At 36.5% G+C, this 23,447-nt stretch overlaps 1 long non-coding RNA gene across 2 annotated transcripts in view; it reads left to right on the top strand.

The window, feature by feature from the left end:
- The window catches only part of Dph6, a 207,851-nt gene that overhangs the window by 156,630 nt on the left and 27,774 nt on the right, over positions 1 to 23,447 (top strand). The window contains exon 6 of one of the 2 annotated variants that reach the window (XR_001872620.2): positions 4,940 to 5,426. The exons of the other annotated variant lie outside the window; for it this stretch is intronic. This is a non-coding gene — a long non-coding RNA (diphthamine biosynthesis 6). Of the gene's footprint in view, positions 1 to 4,939; positions 5,427 to 23,447 lie in introns of those variants that run through there. 2 annotated transcript variants of the gene reach the window in all.

The raw sequence follows: 23,447 nt of genomic DNA, 5'->3' as shown, positions 1-23,447 counted from the left end.
GTCTATTCCCAGCTCTTTGTCTTTCCCTATATAATTCTGCTCCCTCATGATGAGATAGAAGAGGTAAACAGAGGTTGCAGTAAGTAGTGCTTGTTAGTTTTCATTAAAATCTGACGTTGGTACTCAACACTTTGATAAGAAACTTAAATTAGATTGCAGGCTTCAGATTCCATTTCTTACATAAAAATTTTATGTTTCTACCCACCCCCTACCCCCCAGGCCTACTGGTCTTCAGTTTTTGATTTTTTGTCTTTCCTCCCTGCTATTACCTTGCTTTATACCCATGGAGAGATTCTTCTGTTTTTCATATGAAGGTAATCTATACTTCTGGTGACCTATCTTTTTTTCTTCAGATTTTTAGCATATACTCTCTTAGTCTGTCACCATTTGGGCCAACATTAAGAGATGTTCATAACCCAACATTAAGGAATAAAAGAGTAATTGTCCCTGAAACTTTGTTTTCCTTACTTAGCAAGTTTTACAATTAATGGCAGAAGTTTCTCTTGTGGCTTCTCTTCTTGAAGACTGTGCTTATTTATTTTCCCCAACAGTCTCATGTGACCTTGTTAAAAGCTCCATGTAATTCCCAAATAAATTACATTTACTGGTTTGCTTCTATCTAGTATTTTATTGACATTTCCAGATAAGTTTAATAGGATGGAGAGAAACAGTGTTCTCTTTATAGACTCAGTGGGCGATTTGACCTCAGCCAGTTAACCTTATCTTGATGTGGAAGGAAGCTATTCTTAATTAGACTCTATCAGTTTCTCCATTACAAACAAGAGAGCCTCTCGTCTACACGTCTATAAATCTTAATTTTATTGTTGTTCTTTCCTTTAAAAAAGCTTCATATTAGCAAAATAGCACTGTTGATAGTTTTCAAATACATTGTAGATTCTCATCTGTACCTCAGCCATTTCACACTTTATTTCCTTTAGAAACTCTCAGTTGAACACCATCTGGCCATGGTGATTTATTACTGTGGAATTTTTCAAGTTGCTCTCTTGTTTCCTCCTAGGAGATTGCTCTTTGCTACTGCCCCACTGGTTATTATCCGAAAGTGCCCTTGGAATAGTCTTTTCATGCAACCCTGTGCAATAAAGGTCAATGCGGAATGAGACCCATTGAAACTTGCCTCTTAGTCCTCACCTCTAGCTCTCCTTATCATATGAGAAGTGCAATGCTGGCTCCAGCCACACTTCTTCCTGTTTAGACTTTGTTATTTTTTATCCTTTGATCTTTCAGATTCATGTTCCTGACAGTATGTTTTTTAATATTTAATTTTTTTTAAATTCTATGTTATAAAATGATCTATACTATAAACACATTCATAAATGTCTCTATAGAGCTGTTAAGAGTTTTTCTTTTGACTATCCATAGGTTTTTCTTTTGACCTTTCAGATAATGTCACAGTACATAATCTCTCTTAGCTAGTGCCCTCATCTCTCTTCCAAGCAGCTTGAATTGTTTTTAAAACTCTTTAGTTCCCTCTTTGAGGACTGCTAACTAGATTTTTCTTTAGACTTTTTAATAAATACTTTCTAAATTCTCACCTTTTGGGTTCACAATATGAGTTGTCCATGCTAATTAGAACATTTGCTTTAATATTACAGCCTTTCCAATTGCTGGGTTCCACTCCCACACAAACTCACCTGCAGTAATTCTATACATTAATCTGATTCCTCTTTCTAACTGCCCAACTAAGCCAAATGAAGGTATGTTAATTATTGCTCCCACACATTGTGCTCTTCTGTCATTCATTGGGATAATAATGGACATAATTAAAATCATTCATTGTAATAGCCTTCCTAGAAAAGAATGCTGAACAGAAAAGGTTAGAAGCTATTTGTGTTATTCCTTCATATTCTATAGTTAACAGGTTTTATACCTGAACTTGTTTCAAATAATTATTTTGTTAAAAAGATTACTTAATATGATTTAAAGTGTAGTTAATTGTGATTTAAATATATTCCATCTTCATTTAGAGTAATTTAATACAGAATTCTTAAACCTCAAAGTTTTAAAATTTTGAAAGTGTGTCATTATTATTTTCAACTTATGAAACAAAATCACAGATCAACTTCTAAGTATGTGTGATGCCAGCCATTTCTGAATAGAATCATAATTTGCTCAATTTTGTAAATTCAGTGACAGATTCTAACATCAGGGAGTGCTGATTTTGTTCATTTTATTATTACTATCTTGTTCCTTCACATGGTGGGACAGGCTGTACCAACAGGAAGTTAGGACTGTGACTGTCAGGTTCTGATATGAATATATTCTTTGAACCTTTTAATTGTTTACACATCCATGTTTGTGATATATGGATGTTTATCTTACATGTATATCTGTATGTACAGAGATATTTATGTACATATATAAATTTCAAAAATGTATGAAATTTTAATATATATGTGTATATATGTGCATGTTCATATGTGTATGAGTGCATCAGTGTACATAAGTGTGTGTGTGTGTATGTACATGTGTGCAGAAGCTAGAGGACAATCTCTAATATTCTCAAGAATGCTGCTCACCTACAGGTTCTTTCATTGGCCTAAAGCTTACCAGTTTGCCTAGACTGGCTGGCAAGACAGCCCCAGAGATCCTCCAGGTTCCACCTCTCCCGCACTAGGATTACAGGTGTACATTGCTGCACAGCACTGTTATGTGGGGTCTGAGGTTGGAACTCAGGTTCTTGTGCACACAAAGGAAGAGCCATATCAACTAAGACCTCCCCTCAACCCCTAAATTTTAATTTTAAAACCTGTATTTCTGCCTTCATCTCTACCAATAACTGTAATCCCTCATAAAATATACAATGTTCACAAATAAATAGGAGAGAATCTTATTATAATGCAAACTACTGTTAAAGTTAACCTATGTAACACATATGGCTGTATCAGATAGGTTGCATTAAAATAATTTCCATGACAGTATATAATAGTTAATTGAAAACTCCTTCTAAAAGGTAAGTAAACAAGTCATCTTCTGTTTGTCTATGTAACAATCATATTATTTTATGGCTATACAGAAATGCTCTACAATAGTCAATACTTTTAATTTTGAATGAGTGAATTTACTAAGTGTATAGCAAAGGGGCTGGAGAGATGGCTAGGTGGTTAAGAGCACTGACTGCTCTTGCAGAGGACCCAGGTTTGAGTCCCAGCACCCACATGGCAACTACGAACCGTCCTTAACTCCAGTTCCAGGGGAATCCGACACCCTCTTCTGACCTACACGGCATTGCACGACATGGGTGCACTCCCATACACATAGGCAATATACTCATACACATAAAATAAAAATAATAAATAAAATATTTTTAAAAAGAATATAGCAAACCAAAGTAAAAGGGTAACTACCAAGTGATAAATGGAAGAAGATAGATAGATGATTGATGATAGATGATAGATAGAGAGATAGATAGATAGATAGATAGATAGATAGATAGATAGATAGATAGATAGACCATCATCAAATCAACCACTCAAAACATCCAGCAGAAATCAATAGGGAAGCCCCCTTGTAACAGTCAGCTGGAGTTCCTCATAGAGTCTTAGGCAAAGCAGAATGCCCCCTTGAGTGAGGCCTCAAAGTAAAATCAGGGACTTAGAAAAGCACAGCTGTAACCAACTGGGGACATTCAGGCAGTCAGCCAGAATTCCTGATTGATCTTTCGCTCTGTGGATGAGCTTCCCATGTCTGTACTTCTAGCTTCTCTTTTGGACTATAGGGAATATTAAGCCTCTGTTGGAAATGCTTTACCTTCTAACTGTTCTGAAGGATATAATGTTTTTATTCTGGCCTATTTGTTATTTTCTTCCCTCCCTGTCACAGAGTCAGGAGGCAAGCACATCCCCAGACAGGAGCTTTGGGAAATACTTTAAGACAAACATGGTTGTTGGGTCTGAAGTGGGTTGGGGCAACTTCACGCCCAGTGCGAGCTCCTCAGTGAACCCAAACAACACATGGTAATCTACCAATATAATGCACAGTATAGTACTTCACTATGGGTATTTCTTATTTGGCATACTGAAAAATAAGACATCACATGTTGACTAAAATCTCAATATTGATGTATTAAAACTGCAAAAAAGAGGCCAGAGAGATAGCTTAGCTGATAAGAGTACTGACTGCTCTTGCAATGGACCTACGTTTGATTCCCAGCACCCACATGGTGGCTAACAGCTTGTTCATAACTCCACTTCCAGGGGCATCTTAATGCCCTTTTCTGATCTCCACAGGTATTGCCTCACAGAGGTGCACTTACATACATGAATGCAATACACTCATACACATAAAATAAAAATAATAAATAAGGGCTAGAGAGATGGTTTAGCCCTAAGAGCACTGGCTGCTCTTGCAGAGGACCTGGGTTTGATTTCCAGCACCCACATGGCAGTTAACAATCATCTGTAACTCCAGTTCCTGGTTACAGACATCTGATGCCTTCTTCTGACCTCAGTGGGCATTGTATCACACAGGTGCACCCTATCTACATGCAGACAATACACCCATACACATACAATAAAAATAATAAATAAAAAATTTTAAATAAAATATTAAAAACTTCAAAGAAAAAAATGTGTTATAACATTTAGAGGGGTTATCCTGTAATGGGTCAATTTACATACAGATTGCATATGTTGAAAGACTAACCAATAAAATGTTGACTGATTGCATAAATATGGATAGACATAGAACTAACTTCCATAAGAAGCAGGTGACGTTTTACATCTCATGATGAAAAGGTGTGAGATACTTGTAATCGGTGCTTTCCAGTTGTGTGCACTTTATTCTTGAGCAAGTTATTCTTGCACTATAGAGTCACAATCTTTCTTTTGAAGTTGATTCTCTCTTCACTGAAGCAGAGTTTAATTAAGCTGTATGAATACTAGTCATATGAATAAGTCTATGAATACTACTCTTTCCACAGCTCCAGCCCTGATGTTTTCTCTTCCTTTGTTATACCATGATCTATCCAAGAGTAAAAAAGGAAAAGTAAGCAATGCTGTGCTCGTGCTCACAGAGCCTCCATGATGAAGCATGATAGTGCCACAGCACAGTTCAAGGATGCCCACTTCAACCACTTCCAGCCAGCATGATCCTGGGACTCCTACCCAGAGTGTTTCATAGACAAAGAAATAAAAAACATACAATCATAAAGGATTATTTCTACTTGCAAATAGTATGTTCAAATACATACAAAACTCTAAAGACAACAAAAAGTTAAGGCTAGTAAAAAAATTCAATGAAGCTGCTTACCTGGGCTGTACAACCGGCCAGACTCTTTCCTGGAAACCAGGTCTGACCTCTCAGCCTGGAACCACCACTGCTTTCTGATCCCTTGCATCCAGATGAACCCAGTTCCTTCTCCTGGTCCCCCAGAGCACTCTTAGCCTGATCCCACCCTCACCTCCCTCTGCTTCCCTGGGCCTGCACAACCTGCCAGCCTCTCTCCTGGGTAAGTCCATCACCCCCTCCATGCCTCGTTCACCCTCCCATCTTCCCCGCCCATCTCTCCTAGCCTGGGTACTGTCCCATTCCTTGTCTTGGCAACCCAGACTTCAGGGGAACCACCACTGCTTCCTGATCCTTTGCATCCAGACCAACCCAGTTCCTTTTCAGGGTCCCCCGGTGCCCTCTGGGCTGGGTCCCACCCTGACCTCCCTCTGCTTCCCTGGGCTGCACAACCAGCCAGCCTCTCTCTTGGACACTGGGGCTGACCTCACAGCTTCCTGATCCTTTGCGTCCAGACCAACCCAGCTCCTCCCTGGAGGCCCCAGGAGCCCTTGGGGCCTCTTCCCGCCCCCATCTCCCTTTGCATGTCTGGGTGGCATAGCCACCAGATGACAGAGACCAGCATCTTTCATGGGCCCTGCTCCCAGGTCAGTCCAACCCCCAAATTCCTGAGGACAGTATCTTTCCTAGAGGGACCCAGACCTTAGGAGAAAGCCTGAGAGTATCTGATCCTCATCTGACTTGTGCCTCTGGGGGAACACCTGAAGAAAGAAGCAATCTGGCCACTCAAATATAAAATCAAAAGAGAACTGGAAGCTTAGAGGAACCGCTTTTCATGCCCCAAAAGTAAACCGGAAAGGCACATAAAGTTTACAAAAAGAAGCAGACCTAAACTTGAAGACTTGAGTATCACACGAGAATCAGAAACTACAAAAGAAATTAACATGTCAAAATCACAGAGAAAAAAATAATAACATGAAAAAACAAAATAACATATACCCACCAAATACCAATAGTTCTCTAGAGGAGCACGATAAGAACCCCCTAGAGGTAATGCAGGACATGGAACTCAAAAGAACAATTATAAAGATGATAAAAGAATTCAGTGAATTTAAAGAACACACAAAGAAATCAAAGAACTGAAGGAAGATAGGGATAAACTTCTGAATGAAATCAGAAAAGAGCTAGAAATATTAACTACTCATACTGAAATGAAGAAGGAAGTGAAACACTCAGTAAGTCAACTAGAAATAACAGGAGAAAGCCTCACCAAAAGGATGAGTGAAATGGAAAACAGAATACTAAGACTGGAAGATAAAATGGATGAACTAGACCACTCAAGCAAAGATTATGAAAAATTTAAGAAAGCACAAGAATGGAATATGCAGGAATTGTGTGACACCATAAAAAGACCAAACTTACAAATCATAGGCATACAGGAAGAAGAAGAATCTCAGGATAATGGTATGGACCAGATCTTCAACAGGATTGTAGAAGAAAATTTCCCAAGATTAAAGAAACACATGCCCATACAAATATAAGAAGCACATAGAACACCAAACAGACAGGACCAGAAAAGAAACTCTCATGGCATATCATAGTGAAAACACTAAATGTACAGAACAAAGAGAGAATACTGAAAGCTTAAAAAAAAAAGGAGCAAAAAGCCCCCCCAAAACAACAAGTCACATATAAAGGAAAACCCATTAGGATTACAGCTGACTTTCAGTACAAACTACGAAGGCCAGAAGAGCCTGAACCAAAGTATTCCCAGTTCTAAATGACCACAGATGCCAACACAGATTACTAAACCCAGCCAAAATGTCTATTATAGTCGAAGGGGAAAGAAAAATCTTCCGTGATATAAATAGGCTGAAGGAATTCATGTCAACAAAACCAGCCTTTCAAAGAGTTCTGGAAGCAATACAGAGAGCTGAAGAAAGGAATGCTTATACCCAAGGGGTTGTGGAAAGAAATTCAATGAAAGTATAACTGTGGAAAAGTACAGCGATATCAAGAATGTCAACAGAAATAAAAATGACAGGATTCAATACACATCTTTCATTAATAACTTTAAATGTTAACCAACTGAACTCCCCAGTCAAAAGACACAGATTAGGTGAATGGATTAAGAAACAAAACCCATCTTTTTGTTGTCTGTTAAGAAACTCATCTCACTTTCAAGGACAGGCAATATCTTAAGGTGAAATGATGGAAAAAAATATACCAAGCAAATGTTACTAAGAAAAAAGCAAGTGTTGCAATTCTAATATCTGATAAAATAGACTTCAAAGTAAAACTAATCAGAAGAGATGAGGAGGGTCACTTCATTCTGATCAAAGAAAGGAACAATCAATCAAGAAGATATTACAATCATGAACATATATTCACCAAACTCTGGTGCACCCAACTTCATAAAAACAATACTACAGGACTTTAAGACCCAGATTAATCCCAAATCATTAATAGTAGGGGACTTCAGTACCCCATTGTCACCATTAGAAAGGTCAACAGGGCAGAGAGTTAACACAGAGACATCTGAATTAAACAATACCATATATCAAATGGACCTAACAGACATAAGTATTCCACCAGTGACCAAAGGAAATACTTTCTGTTCAGCACCCCATGAAACCTTCTCCGAAATCAGCCGTATACTGGTGCACAAAACAAACCTCAACAAATAAAAATGATTGCAATAATTCCATGCATTCTATCACACCACAATGCAAAAAAGCTTAACACCAGAAGAAGCCCTAGTCACCACATGAACACATGGAGATTAAACAACACACTCATGAATGATGAATGGGTCAAAAGAGAAATTAAGAAAGAAATAAAAGTATTTCTGGAACAAAATGAAAAGGACAATACAACACAGCAAAACCTCTGGGACACACTGAAGTTATTCTTAGAGGAAAGTTTATAGCTCTAAGTGCCCTCATTAAAAAAATCAGAGAGAGCAAAAATAAATGGCTTAACATTACAACTCAAGACATTTGAAAAGCAACAACAAATGAAACCAAAACCCAGCAGACAAGAAGAAATAACAAAAATCAGGGCAAAAATTAATGAGATTAAAACAAAGGAAATAAGAAGAGTCAATGAATCCAGGAGCTGGTTCTTTGAAAAGATAAACAAGATTAACAGACCGCTAGCCCAGTTCACCAAAAGAAAAAAGATCACCTCCAAATCAACAAAATCAGATGAAAGGGGAAATATCACAACAGACACCAGAAAGATACAGAATATTATAAGGGAATACTTTAAAAACCTAAATTGCAGTGTGGAGAATTCTTAATAAAATACAAATGAACGTATGATTTGACCCGGTTACTAAGGAGTGGTAACTCCTTGGCATATATCCAAAGAACTCATCCTATTGCAGAGACACTTGTACATCCTTGTTTGTTGCTTCTCTTTTCACAATAGCTAAGAGATGGAAGCAACCTAAGTGTCCCTCAATTGATGAGTGGATAATGAAAATGTGGTTCATATATACGATGGAGTTTTACTCAGCAGTAAAGAAAGATGAAATCATGAAATTTGCAGGTAAATGGATGGAACTAGAAACTGTTATACTAAGTGAAGTAACATGACTCTGGAAAAAAAAAAATCAGTGTATGTTCTCCCTCATATGTGGATCCTAGAACCAAATCCAGATAAGTGAGTATGTATCCAGACATAACTGGAGGAACCAGGATAATCGAAAGAAACCATGAGTCTTTCTGTAAGAAGCAGTATATTTTAAAATGAAATGGAGATCTTTTTTAAAGGTTAAAAACCCATTCAATTTTATGTCTTACAGGGCTTATACTCAGTTCAATATTGTTTAACTGTATTAATTGAACAGCAAACCTAAAAGGTTTATAGCAACTTTTGAAAGAGATATATCTTTGCTCTGGAAGCTGTTATTGAGTGTGTTAAAGCTGTAATGAAATGCTTTTTCTAAAATATATATATTTTTAAAAATTCAATGAAGTTTCAGTACATAAAATCAGAATACAAAATTTAATTGTATCTCTTTGCACAGTGAACTATCAGAAAATGAAATAAGAAAACAACCCCCTTCACACTAGCAACAGGAATGAAATACCTAAGAATAATCTTAACTAGAAAGAGGAAAGACTTGAAAATTGTAGAAAATTGAAAAAGAAAATTGAAAACAAAAACAGATTATTGAAGTTCATGACTTAGAAGGATTAAATTGTTAAAATGTCCATACTATCCAAAGTGATGTAAAGATCAGTGCAACCTTTATTGACTCTCCATTGGCATTCTTAAAGAAAGGGGGAAAAGTCCTAGATTCACAGAAATGTACAAAATGTCAATAGTAAATCAAACTTAAGTAGTAACAAGGCTAAAAGCATTGTACTTACTGCTATCCAAATGTATTCTAAAGCCACAGTACTTTCTTAATTTTATTTTGTGTTTCAATGTGATATTGCCTTAAAAATTCATATAGACTAATAGTACAGAATACCAAGGAAAGAACCCCAAAGTAAACCCATGTCCCTATGGTCAATTTCCACCAGGGTGTTAGTCACACAAATGGATGACCTTTTTAGTAAATAATACTGTAACAATTAAGTTTCCTCATACCTAAAAACTGGGGCTTTGTGTCATACAATGTATTCAGATCAACTGAAAATATAGTAAAGGCATAAATGTAAGATGTGAAAATGTTAAATTGCTTTTTAAAAAAGTAATTAGTCTGAGCAATGATTTTTTTTTAATGTGACAGCAAAAACCGTCAATAGATGCCGAAATAGACACATGGCATCACATCAAACTCAAAAGCTCTGTATTACAAAGGAAACAGTATAGAGAAAGGCAATCCACTTGTAACACATAGTATTTGCAAATCATGTGTTTAACAAGGAAATAATATCTAAAATATAGAAGAAACTAATGTAACTCCTTGGAAAACCAAAGCAATACAAAACAAAAATACATAACTGATTTTCAAAATGTCAGAGGACTTGAGTACACATTTTACAAAAAAAGATATAACAATAATAAAGTATATGAAAAGGTCTTTGACTTTTCTAACAACTAGGGTAATATAAACCATAACCACAATGATGTCTCTCCCCATACGTCATAGGATAGTTGTAGTTAGAAAAATGAAAGATAATTTAAACCTACAGTAATGGTATCAGCATACACAAGACCCATGCACACTCAAGCAGACAAAAAACGAGCATAGAATTGGGGAAATGGACAGCTGACCCCAATCTTAAGAGAAGAAGTATTGGTAAATGATTACTACTGGATGAGGAAGAGCTAATCTTCCTAAAGTGAGGGACTCTAGATAAGCTGACTAGACCTCAGGAGATGAACTTGCACTGAGTTATATCTGGGGACACTAACTTGACACAGAGGCCTTAACACAAGTGACAGAATGTATGAATTTGGGGGGGGGGGCGTTCTATGGGAGGGTACCAGCGAGGAAGGGTATATAAAGATGATTAAGATTGATTGAGATGTTCTGTATGAAATACATAAATATTCAATAAAAAATTTGAAGAAAAAACAAACATAAATATTGGAAGAAAAAGAACCTGTATGTACTGTGGGTGGAGGAGTATATTAATACTGCCATTTTGGTAAACAGTATAGAGAAAGGTTCACACAATTTAAAAACAGGACTACCATATGATCCACCAGTGCCACATCCAGGTATTCATCTGAAAAATAGAATTCAGTATCAGGAGAAAGTATCTATTCCCCTGTGTGCATTTCAGTATTATTTACAACAGCCAAGAAATGGTAATGGGCTGCATGTCCTTCCTTGGTGAACAGATACAGAAATTTTGCTATATCTATACAATGCAATATTAGTACACTTTTAAAAGAAGGAAATGCTGCCATTTGTGGCAACATCGATGAACTCAGAGCATTTTATGTTAAGTAAAATAAGTCGGAAGGAAAAAGACAAATACTGCATAACCTCATTTATATAGTCTAAAATGTTAAAATCAGAAAAAGAACAGAATAGTTGCCACAGAATGGAGGAAGGGAGATCTGGGTTGCAAAATTCTACAAGATGAATAAATCTTGGCAGTCTTCTGCAACAGTATGACTATTGTTAAGAATATTATGCTATATGCTTGACCTTTCCAGAGGTATTTTAAAATTTTCATTAACTTTACATTTTATTTTGGTAATGGGTTTAGTTTTATATTACATTTCATTGATATATAATAATTATGTAGCTTTATGGAGTACAGAGAATAAATCTTTTGGGAGGTTTTGAGTTTGAAACAGTGTTTCACCTTGTAGCTCAGACTGACCTAAACCTCACTATGTAGCCCAAAATAGCCTCAAATGGATGACAATTTTCTTGCTTCAGCTTCTGGAGTACTAGGATTATAGGCGTGAACCACCACACTGTGCTTAGAAGTGTTTCTTGCCATAGTGAAAACAGAAAGTAGGACTAGGGATATAGCTCAGTGGTAAGCACTTGCCCAAACTACACGGGGGCTCTTTTTCAATCTTTAGTGCCTACCCCTCAATAAAAATAAATTACCTTAGTGAGGTGATGAATATATTAGTTAGCTTGAATGTGTTGAATATGCCAAAATATATACATATATGAAATTATCAAGTTGTATGCTTTAAGTATATATGATTTTAAACTGTCAATTGAGCTTCAATAAATTTAGCAGGGAAGGAGGAGAAAATAACTCGAAACTTGTATTTGGGGCCACTCTTATTGTCATTAAAATTTACATTCCTCAAGACTCTATATTTTTGACTCATATTACATGTTTTCCTAGAGTCATTTTATTTCACAGCTTCTGTTTCTATTTTTGTATTTTCAGTCCAGACCTTTCTGCTGGACTCTGACCCCATTTACCTCATTGCCAATTAAATGACTTTTCTCTAGTGATTCTTAGGAAATGCAACACACATCTAAAATGGATTCACCGTTTATTTTCCTTTCAAAACTTTCATCTGATTTATTGCTTTGCTTCTGAAATAATGTTAAAATAATGTTAGCTAGTGCTATTATATTTTGACTTTCTCTAAACCAAAACCTGAGAATCATCTGTATCTTTACTCTTTCGTGCATTCTCTACCCAGCTCATCAACAGGTTCTGTCTGTATCCTGCCTACCACATATTGCTCTCAAATTTTTTCTTTTCCTTCCAGCTTGGTATTCTTTCTGTTGTAGCATATCTCTCACTAACTCTTGCGGTACCCCTTTTACCTATTTGCCTTCTTGCCAGCAGTCTTATTTTCAGCAAAGGAACAAGACTGAAGCTAGAGTGATCTTTCTAAAAGTCAAACTTGATCACACCATTGCTCTGCTTAGAATCCATCAGTTTTCTTGACAAGAGTAAATGTTTAAAATGAAAAACTACTATAAGAATCTGGCATTTTTGTGTTGCATCTTTACATTCAGCTTTTCACCCTCATACAATCTCTACCCATACTGAGCTTTCAGCTTCCGGTGGTCTTTGTGTTTAAAACGAATTGGAAAGGTGAGACAGCTGTTACAAAAGAAGTATTTCCAGTCTCCCCTTAAAAACTCTGTTCTACACGTAGCTTTCCTCTTTTATTTGTTCTTTTCGTGTTAAAAACTACATAATAGCCATGTGTGGTGGCACACACATTTAATCCCAGCACTCAGGAAGCAGAGGCAGATGGATCTCTTTGAGATCCAGGCCAGCCTGGTCCACATAGCACGTTCCATGCCAGCTGAGACTACAGGGAGACCTTGTCTCAAAAAGAAACAAAACCAAAACAAATATTTTACTTAATATTTTACATAGTATTTTAAAGATAGGAAAAAGAATAATTTGGTCTGTAAGTAGTTGGTATTGATTATTATAACTGCCTAATTATAGTCAATCAGATTTATTGGCAATTCATTTTAGGTATGCCATAGATCTTAAAAGTGATTCCATAGGAATGAATCTACTTTATATATTTAGACCGTGGTAAAATGTCAGTTTGTAAATATCCAAAAGAAGGCCCAAGTGGAGATGAGTCTTGACATAATGTCTAAGAGAGATTTGGTAGGCTCACAAAATGGACGGAAAGTATAAATGTTGATATATTATGCTTACCCAGATAGTCACTTTCACACATCAGCTCATTTTTCATGTACAGATGACATAATCAATCTTCTTTGAAACACACATTTTGCTACTTTACTTCTAAAATTGATAATATGTGATGATGTTGTGTTCAGGATAGAGTCTAGGAACAGCTGAACATTACATTTGTTTAAAAACACTTAAACTTCATAAAATGAAATCTGCTTGTTCTGGTAGCTAGTAAATGTGGTAGAGATAGCAAGAGGTTATCAGAGAGACAGACAGAGACAACGAGAGACAGAGTTAATTGTGAAGCTCCATGAGATTCTTAGTTGCCGTCTGAAGTGGATTAATCAAAAATTACAGGCAGACTAAAAATTGCTTCTCAGACTGATTATGCCTTTTCTAATATCAGTAGTGATTTTACAGTAAAACTCTAGACTGCAAAAATAGAGAGGAGAACACAATTCATTTCACTGGACTCTTAAAAATAGCATTATCAACTATTTTGTGATGTTTCTTTCATCATATATTGGTCGGTCATGAAGAAATAAACCTCCACTTGCTTTCATGACAGGAGATAATAAATTGGCTGATGTAATTCAGTTGAGAAGTTGAAAACTGCACTGAAAATAATGGGGCATAACATTTTAGGGTTAACAATTTATTCATAGATGATACAATTAAATAAAACAGGCATTAACTTCAAGGTCAGTCAGTAAAGTAATAAAATTGAATATTTTAATTGAATTGTAATTGCTTCCCGTTGATACATGCAAGTAAAGTAAAATAGATGTCAGCTCTGCAAATTATAGTTCTTCCTCCTAATTAATTTCTTAATTCTGCATGGACTTATCCAGTGCCTAGGTCTTGTTGTGGGTTTATTCATCCACCCAGCTTCCATCAAGTAATGTCTATAAGAGGTGATTAAATGGTTAGATGTCAGAATTTACAGTAAATCTTTTTTCTGTACATTGGGAAAAAATCTTGTTAGTAATAGTAATTTTATGCATTTGAATTAAATTCTACTTGAAATATAACAGCACCTAGATACTAAGGTGCCATCTTTATTAATATTTTGTTTTTTGATATTGCTATTTATATCAATATTAATAAATGTGTCTCAATGATTGTAAAGTTTTTAAGAGGAAATACAGATATATTGAGATTCATATTACACAGCTAATTATTTGTGAAAATAAACTGAAAGGACTTTTTTTAAGGTTTCAGTAAAGCACTTTCCATGTGCCATCATGAGCTACATTTTACTGGCTATCAGACACTTAAATTGTCTGAATCTAAAAATTAAACATCTCTTTTAAGGATTAGAATGAATCGGAGCTTTTTGGATAAAATCTGTATTGATATAGCACCGCATGTGCTGTAATTCTTTTTTTTTTTTTTTTCTTTTTTTGAGACAAGGTTTTCCTGTAACCCCAGCTGGCCTGGAACTGACTATGTAGACCATACTGGCCTCGATTTCACAGAGATCTGCCTGCCTCTGTCTCCCAGGGAGGCATTAAAGGTATGCACCACTACACTGGCAGCTCTTCCAAAGTTTTTAATATGATGTAGCTTTACATAAAATGAAATGACAAATATGGCACCCGTGCTGATTAGTCTTTGTCATCTTGACATACTATAGACACTTGGGAAGAGGGAACCTCAGTTGAGGAATTTCTTAGATAAGATTGACCTGTGGGCATGTCTGTGAGGTTTCTTCTTGATTGCTGATTGATGTAGGAGGACCAAAGCCCACTGGGCAGTACCTTATCTAGGCAATTGGGCCTGGGCTATATAAGAAATGTCCACCTTTAACTTAGCATCAGGAGGCCTAGGTAGATTAATCTCTTAGAAATCAAGACCAGTCTGTTTTTACTTAGTGAGTTCCAGGCCAGGTGGGGGAGAGAGACAAAGAAAGGAAGAAAAAAGGAGGGAGAGGGGGAGAAGGAGGGGGAGAGGGAGAGGGAGAGGGGAGACACGGAGAGGAGCCTACCTGCATGATCCCTACTTTACTTCCTGCCTCCAGTTTCCTGCCTTGGATTCCTGCCCTGGCTTCCCTAGATGAAAGATTATACTGTAAAGCTGAAATAAATCCTTTCTTCACCCAAGTTAGTTTGCACAGGGCTTTATCACAGCAACTCAGAAACCATACTAGAACAGCATCACAAAGATTAAGACAAAGATGTTTTCAAATTATGATCATATTGAATTGAATGTAGATACTAGGATTTCTTTTTTCTTCAAGAAAAATCAGATCATACAGTTTAAACTGCCTTCATTCATTACTACTTAATAACTACTTAAAATTTTAAATTATCTGGGGGGTCAAACATGGTGGCACATGCCTTTAATCCCAGCACTCTGGAGGCAGAGGCAGGCAGATCTCGGTGAGTTCAAGGCCAGCCTGGTCTACATAGTTCCAGAACAGCTGTCTACAGGGAGACCCTGTCTCAAAAAGACCAAATAAAAAGGTGCCTACTTACTGTTATTCCTGTACCTTAAAATAATTCTACATAATGGAATCATTTAGCATAAATATGCTTGTATATTATCATTGCTCTTTAGTGCCCTTAAAACTGTAAATTGAGTCTTCTTGTTGGTAAAAAAGTTACATTAAGAGGCAATTCATGCTTTCTAAGCTTTATATTTAATTTCAGCTCAAACATTGACTTCATTATTTAAAATGTTTTCCCTGTGCCATTTTAAAACATTTTTAAAGAGACCAATGATAAATATATTTTATTGATGCTGATCTGACCCTGACCTTCGATTCTTAATTATCAAGGTTCTTGGCTATCAGAATTATCTTTGTATAACATCCAGCTACAAATTTCTTAACCCAAATACATAAATTGGAAGACCAAAATCTTAGAGCTGCATATTTATTGTAGATTGGCCAACAGTTTTTCACATTAGAGGTATCTGTTTTACCAAATCTTTGTTTTAGTAATTATTCTACTTCAATAAAAGTAAGTTTTATACAAACTGTACATGCATTGATAAAATATTTCTATGTAAATTTGTAAAGAAATACATAAAACAGAATTAATCAATTATATAGGATTTTCATTTCCATGTTGCTAATAGTTTATGAAGTCATTGGTGTTCTAAAAATTAGAGAAGTTCTGTATCTAAATATGTTCTGAGATAGGCTGGGTAATCTTCCCACCATATCCATGGCTAATAATGTCCCATGTAGTAAAACCAGGACCTATTTAAAAAAGACCATCCCTGGTCAAGATGGCTTAGACCATTGCCTTCTCAAGGACAGTAGCTTCAGCCACTAAAGGTCTCTGGATCTTAGCCAAGAAAATGTTTTCTAAAAACAACCTGAAATGCATCTCATATGGGCAGTGATCCTGAGGTCCCTAATGACTTGTCACTTTCTAATGAACAGAAAAAAATGAAGCAAATGCAAAATGCACCCAGATGGAGTTCCCTGCAGGTGTTAGAAGGAAAAGACCTAGTACTCCTTATTGTCAAGGACAGTGCAACATATTAGCCTGACACAAGTATTACTATATACAGTGTTCGTTTAATGTAGAAATATCCACTCAGAAGAATTGAATCTGTATTGAATCTGGACAGTGTAATTACTAAAGCTTACACAGTTTGGGTAACAAGCTATAGTCTATTTAAATATGATCCTGAAATAAAAATTCCCAAGTCATTTTTCATTCCAAAAAGAATCTACCTAGATAACCTGAGGTAACCTATAATAAATTTGCAGTGTTTCAAAATTATTTATCAGGCCCTGCCAGCCCCTTGGTTTTAATATATGGAATGAGATCATTCTTATTGTATGTGGAATGTTGTCACTCTTGGTCTTCTTCATGTAAAATGTCTAAAGTACCAAACTCCTGAATCATAACAGCATACCTCACCCTTGCTTAACTTGGCACAGACCCCATTACCAAACCTACAAAAACTACATGTGTAGCTTATTTTAGTAATAACTCTGGTAGAAGAGTAATGACATGCCTTTATTTTAGCACTTTTCTCATTTTATAATAATCGATTATTGTGTTTCCAGGAAATATTTGAGAATCTTCGTGAATGTTTAAACTTTTGAATTATTTCAATCACTTTAGCTTCATGAAATCCATTACTTAACCTGGGGATAATTAATTTTTTTAAAGAACATATAAAAATATCTTTAAATAATCAACTATTTATGAAGGAGTGCCTATATGACACATTCATATAGAAAAACTGTGCACAGTGTGATTTATATATGTTACTGACACATGTCAAGGGCAAACCAGATTGTTTGCTGTGGATTATAGCCAGTTTTGAAATGAAATTTAACAGCTGTGTCTATATTTTAGCAGTTCCAAACTAGGACTAGGTAGCTTAACAATAAGTGAAAACATTTTAAGAAAAATGGGAAGACTTATCAGTTTACCCTTCCAGTATGTATCCTATAAAACCATATTCTCTGAAATTACTTTCCCTGCCTCACACTGACATTTCTTACTTACAGATTTATATATAGATGAAAGATAAATTCTAGATCTAAGTATGTTCTTAAGTGTAATTCCTGAATCCTGAGTAGTGTGTGTGTGTGTGTGTGTGTGTGTGTGTGTATGAAGGAGAGTGAGAGATAGATAGATAGAGAGAGAGAGAGAGAGAGAGAGAGAGGGGGGGGGCAGGCTAACATAGAAAGCCTAGGAATTGGAAGGCAAAAGTGTGACTTCTCCTCATGCTAGTCTTGCACATTCATACTTTGAGTTTTCCACATTTCCACCCCAAACCTATGAAATAGTAGATGAATGTAAGAAGAAAACTATAAAAAGATGTGGCTGTCCTAGGAAACATTGTAGCTGTCTGTGAACTAGACATGAAAGACACAAAATAGTATGCAGCTCTGAGGCCTTAGGCTGTAATTCAGGGATCAGGTAAGCAATAGCTTCCAGATCAATAGAAGCTTCATTTCTCCATATTCTATGTCCTGAGTTTATGATGTTTTCAAGAATAAGGCCTTAACCATAAAATTATGGAGGGTGACCAAGAGCATTGGCTGTAGCCTGTGATGTCTTAGGACCTCACTGGCCAAAAACTCCAAAGGAAGTAACCCATTCCTGGCACTAGACTTCTAATTTATTAGCCTGTTTTCTCTAGTAGAGGTATTGTCACCCAGATATGAGGTAACTGCATTTAAACTCTTTTTATTTGTGTGTATGTAGGCATTTTAGGAAGTTTCTATAGTGGTTGATTTCCATATGACTTTTTCTTTCACTTTTTGAGAACTGTATTTACATCATTCCTCCCCCTCCCTTTCCCCCTCCAGCTCCTCCCATATACTCCCCTTTCTCTTAAATTTATGACCTCTTCTTTAGCTATTATTAGGTTTTATACACACACACACACACACACACACACACACTCACACACACACACATATATATATATATACTGAGTCCATTTAGTGTTGCTAGTATGAACATGTTTAGAGCTGGCCACCTGCCTCTGCCTCCATAGTGCAGGGATTTAAAAGTGTGCTTTACCACACCCAGGAATTATGCAGGTCTTGTTTAGGCAACCATATTATTGAGATTTCATGGGTGCATCTTTCTAGTCTTGACTAGAAGACACTATATAGCAGTAGGTGTCCTGGTCCTCTGATTATTACTACCTTTCTGCTACCTTTTCTGTGATGTTCCCTGAGCCTTAGGTGTAAGGGTTTCATTTTAGAAGTATTATTTGGGGTTGGGAACCCTGTAGTCACTTATTCTGCATTTTGGCCAGTTGTGGATCTCTATTAGTTTCTGTTTGCTACAAAAGAAGTCTTTTTGATGAGGAATGAAAGCTACATTTAATCTGTGTGTAAGAATAAATACTCTGAATATATTTAGAAGTTATATTGATTTAGGGAAATGACAGTGGTAGGTTCTCCTCTAAGATCTATGGACTTCTCCAGCCACATATATTTGACTAGATTTACCAGGCATAAATTCCTTCCTATTGAGTGTGCCTCAAATCCAATAAGACAGCTATTGGTTACGTCTATGGTCATTCCAAATGAATCTAGGTTGTTTTTGTTTTCTGGCTGTTTTGAATAGGGCAGAATGGCCATGGATGAGGAGGTATCTCTGTGATGGATATATAATCCTTTGGGTATATGCCAGAGAGTGATATGACTGTTTCATGTGGTAGATATATCACTAGCTTATTTAATAACCTCCACACTGATTTCTGTAGTGGCTGCACCAGTTTGCATTCCCACCAGCAGTGAATAAGTGTTCCCCTCTCCCCACACTGATACCAGTGTTTGTTGTCATTTGTTTGTTTTATATCTTAGTCATTCTTACTAGCATAAGAAGGAATTTCAAAATAGTTTTAATTTACATTTCCCTAATCCTAAGGATGTTGACTATTTTTAGAGTTGTTTCTTCTCTCTCGGTATTTCATTTTTATTGAATTTTTTAATTTTTCATACAGCGTGTTTTGATCATATCTTTTGAGAATGCTCTCCTTAGAGCCATGCTACATACTTAATTGTGTTGGCTGATTTCTTGATATTTAGTTTTTTGAGTGATTTGTATATTATAGGTACTGACCCTCTGTCAGATGTATACCTACCAGGAAGCTTCCTCCCTCCTGGCTAACTTTCATAGTGCTAGAAGATGCTAAGCACACTGCTAGAGGAGAACAGTAATCATCGGTCTTACCTGGCTGTGAACCCTGGGATCTGTAATAATGACTGGACTGACAAAACATGCCCATTCGTGCAATAGTGGCAGGAATATCGTGGTAGTAGCCAACCACTTCTGACTGGGTTTAAGACTATTGCTCAAGATGAACTATTATTGGGGACAAGAACCTGTGACTACTCATGTCATAGTTCCTAGAGGAGAACTGACTTCTGTTATTCTGCTAAATGTACATAGTATTAACCTGACTCCTAATGACTTATTGTTAAACCAATAGATTAGTGTATCTCTCAACCCTCATCAGAGGATCTTCTTTTTGAAGCAGATGTTGATTAACAAGAGATGCAAAACTGGTCAAGGTGTAGACAGTAAAGGACTGCACAATGCCTAGCCCAAATGGGACATCTATATCATACCCCATCTTACCAAGGCTCACGAATCATTGGGGAAGAGGGGATGGAAAGAATGTAAGAGCCAGAGGTGGTGAATCACTATAAACAGTGATTTTTCAGATACAACAGCACAGGAGCACATATGAACTCATAGCCATTGTGACAGTATGCACAATACCTGTACAGACTCAAGCCAGACAAAAGCTCAGCATGGAAAGAGGAGGTGGGCATGATGTCACACCTGGGTTCAAATCCCACCCAGCACCCACATGGCAGCTAACAACTGTCAGTAACTCCAGTTCCAGGGGATCCGACAATCTCTTTTGTCCTCTGCAGGCATTGCACAACATGGGTGCACTTACCTACATGCAGGCAATACACACATATACATACAACCTTAGCTGAGGAGATATCGGCAATTGATTGCTACTTTGAGAGAGAGTCAGTTTAAATTAAGGGTATGGCTACTGATAGGTGGATCATGCTGCAGTGGATGACTATACACCCAAGAGTATGGGTCCGTACTCATTTGAGTTTGAAAAACAAAACAAAACAGAGGACACAAAAAGTTTTGTGGGTAGAGAAGGTGCGGGTGGACCTGGGACAAGTTGAGGGAATGGGGTTGGGAATGTGATCAAAATATAATCAATGAAATTCTCAAAGAACTAATAATAAATGGAGAGGGGGACAATACCAAAAGTGTTCCGCATGAGGGAGGTAGCTCAAAGAAATAAAGGAAAGTATGACATCTCTTTTTTTATGAACGCAATTAATTAAAAATATAATTTGCAAATAATGAACCAAAAATAGGATCTATGAAAAGCTCCCAACTAGATGTTTTGGAAATGAAACATAGTAAAGCAAGACAAAACTGTGGGCAGAATAAATTCCAGCTGAGTCATGTCAAACAGAGAGTAAATAACAGATGAGAGGAAAAGGAATTTATCTAAGAGATGGAGAATATAAATTGAAATAGCAATTGAAAATATGGACGATAAGATGGATAATTTTAAATTTTGTGCACCAGGCGTTTCAGGGAAAATACAGAAAAACAAATGCCTAAAAAAAAAAAAACCCTGTATTTAAAAAGATATGAATATATACATCATATGGGCAAGGCTGTGAGTGTGCTTCAATGGTAGAGGTCTTCCTTCACGTGTTCAAGGCTCTAGGTCAGATTCAGGAACTCACAAATAAGTAAATACAAAAATAACGTTTGTCAACACTAAATTATATGAAACTGGAATTTCAGTTTCTTTTTTAAAATATTTTAATATTTTTATTGTATGTGTGTATTACCTGCCTGTAGGTGAGTGCATCCATGTCACGCAGTGCCCCACAGAGACAGAAGAGGCTGTCGGATCCCCTGGAACTGGAGTTATGGACAGTTGTTAGCTGACATGTGGGTGCTGGGATTCAAACCCAGGTCTTCTGCAAGAACAGTCAGTGTTCTTAACCACTGAGCCATCTCTCCAGCCCCAAGAATTTCAGTTTCTTAATGGTGAAGTATAGATTAGTAATACTGCTGTGGAAAAATGTAGTAATATCAAATAGAATTGAAGGATACATACAGAAAGTGTATATATATATATTAAATGTAAACATATATAAACTTTTCATAGTAATTCTACATAAAAGGATATTCATCATAGCAAAAGAAATACCAATTATGTCTTAATTTCCTTTTTGTTGCTATGATAAAATACCCTGACAAAAGTCAGCTTCAGAAAAAAGGATTATTTATCTCACAGTGCAGGTACAGTCCATCTTGGCAGGTCAGCCACAACAGTAGGAGCTGGTTGCTTTGCATCCATAATCAGGAAACAGCGGTGCATAAATATATGCTGCTGCTCAGTTCCTTTCTCTATTTTATTACATCCAGGATCCCATATGCAGGGAAGGATAACACCCATAGTAGGTAGGTCTTCCCAATTTTGGAAGTTGGAAGTCAAGATAATTCCCACAGGCATGCCCAGAGACCCATCTCCCAAATGATGCTAGATTCTGTCAAGTTGACAATCAATACTAACCACCACAAGTGGCAAATTAGAAAAGTTACAGTCCTCAAGTGTCCATCTACTAGAGACTTGGTAAGAAAATTCTGGTAAAGCACACACCAGATACAGTAAAATAGTGAGACTGAGTGAGCTAGAGCCAAGTTAATTAATATGAATGAAAAACATTAACAATGTGAACTAAAAAAAATAGGTAAACATCAGTCATTTGTGTAAAAATTCCATATCCAAAAACAACACTATCACAGTTGGTACATATATTTGTAGTAAAATTACAAAAACAATTGAAAAATAACCCACAAACTTCAAAAGAGTGGCTCTCCGTTGCATTTTGTTTCATATAGTTTTCTTTTACAGTGCTGGGGCTTGAACCCAGGGCCTCACACATGCTAGCCAAGTGCTCTGCCACTAAGGAATATTCATGCCTCAAAATTTTGAGGCAGGCTCACATTAAGTTGCCCAGGCTGACCTTGAATTTAGAATTGTCCTGTCTTTGCCTCTTGAGTAGTTGGGATTACAGGCCTGTTTTAGCAAATTTGGCAGAAAAAATACATTTTTGTAAGAGTAGTTACAATTTAATCTTGTAATAGGATTGTGTCCATATTGTGCTAATAAGTGAATTATATTTATAGGCATGACAGTCTAACACTATTCTTGTATCTACTCTTATTCTTTCATCTTATTAAAAGTTTAAATAAGGATAAATCAGAAAAGCTACACTGTTGTCCTTGAATAAAATAAGCCACAAGAATTAAAATACCAAGGATTTAAATTTCCTGTCTTTGAAATTACACTTTTTTTCCATCTTAATTGCGTTTCCTCAAGAAAGAAAATGGAATTGAGCAATGTATCCTCCTATTGATACAATTGAAATAAACTGGAATGTATTTTTTCAGGAGCAAGAAGACAAGTTATCCTGGGGGAATAGAAAAGTAAATACTAACAAAGTATATTTTACTTTAGGATCAAAGCACTTGGAAGGCAGAGGCAGGTGGATCTCTGTGAGTTGGAGGCCATCCTGGTCTACATAGCAAGTTCCAGGTCAGCTGGGGCTACAAGGAGACCCTGTCTTAAAAAGACCAAAAAAAAAAT

This window comes from Nannospalax galili, unplaced genomic scaffold (genome assembly GCF_000622305.1).
Source record: "Nannospalax galili isolate Female #2095 unplaced genomic scaffold, S.galili_v1.0 scaffold999, whole genome shotgun sequence".
Taxonomy (NCBI): domain Eukaryota; kingdom Metazoa; phylum Chordata; class Mammalia; order Rodentia; family Spalacidae; genus Nannospalax; species Nannospalax galili.
Note: the sequence above shows the minus strand (reverse complement) of the source record. Positions and strands in the feature narration are given on the sequence as shown.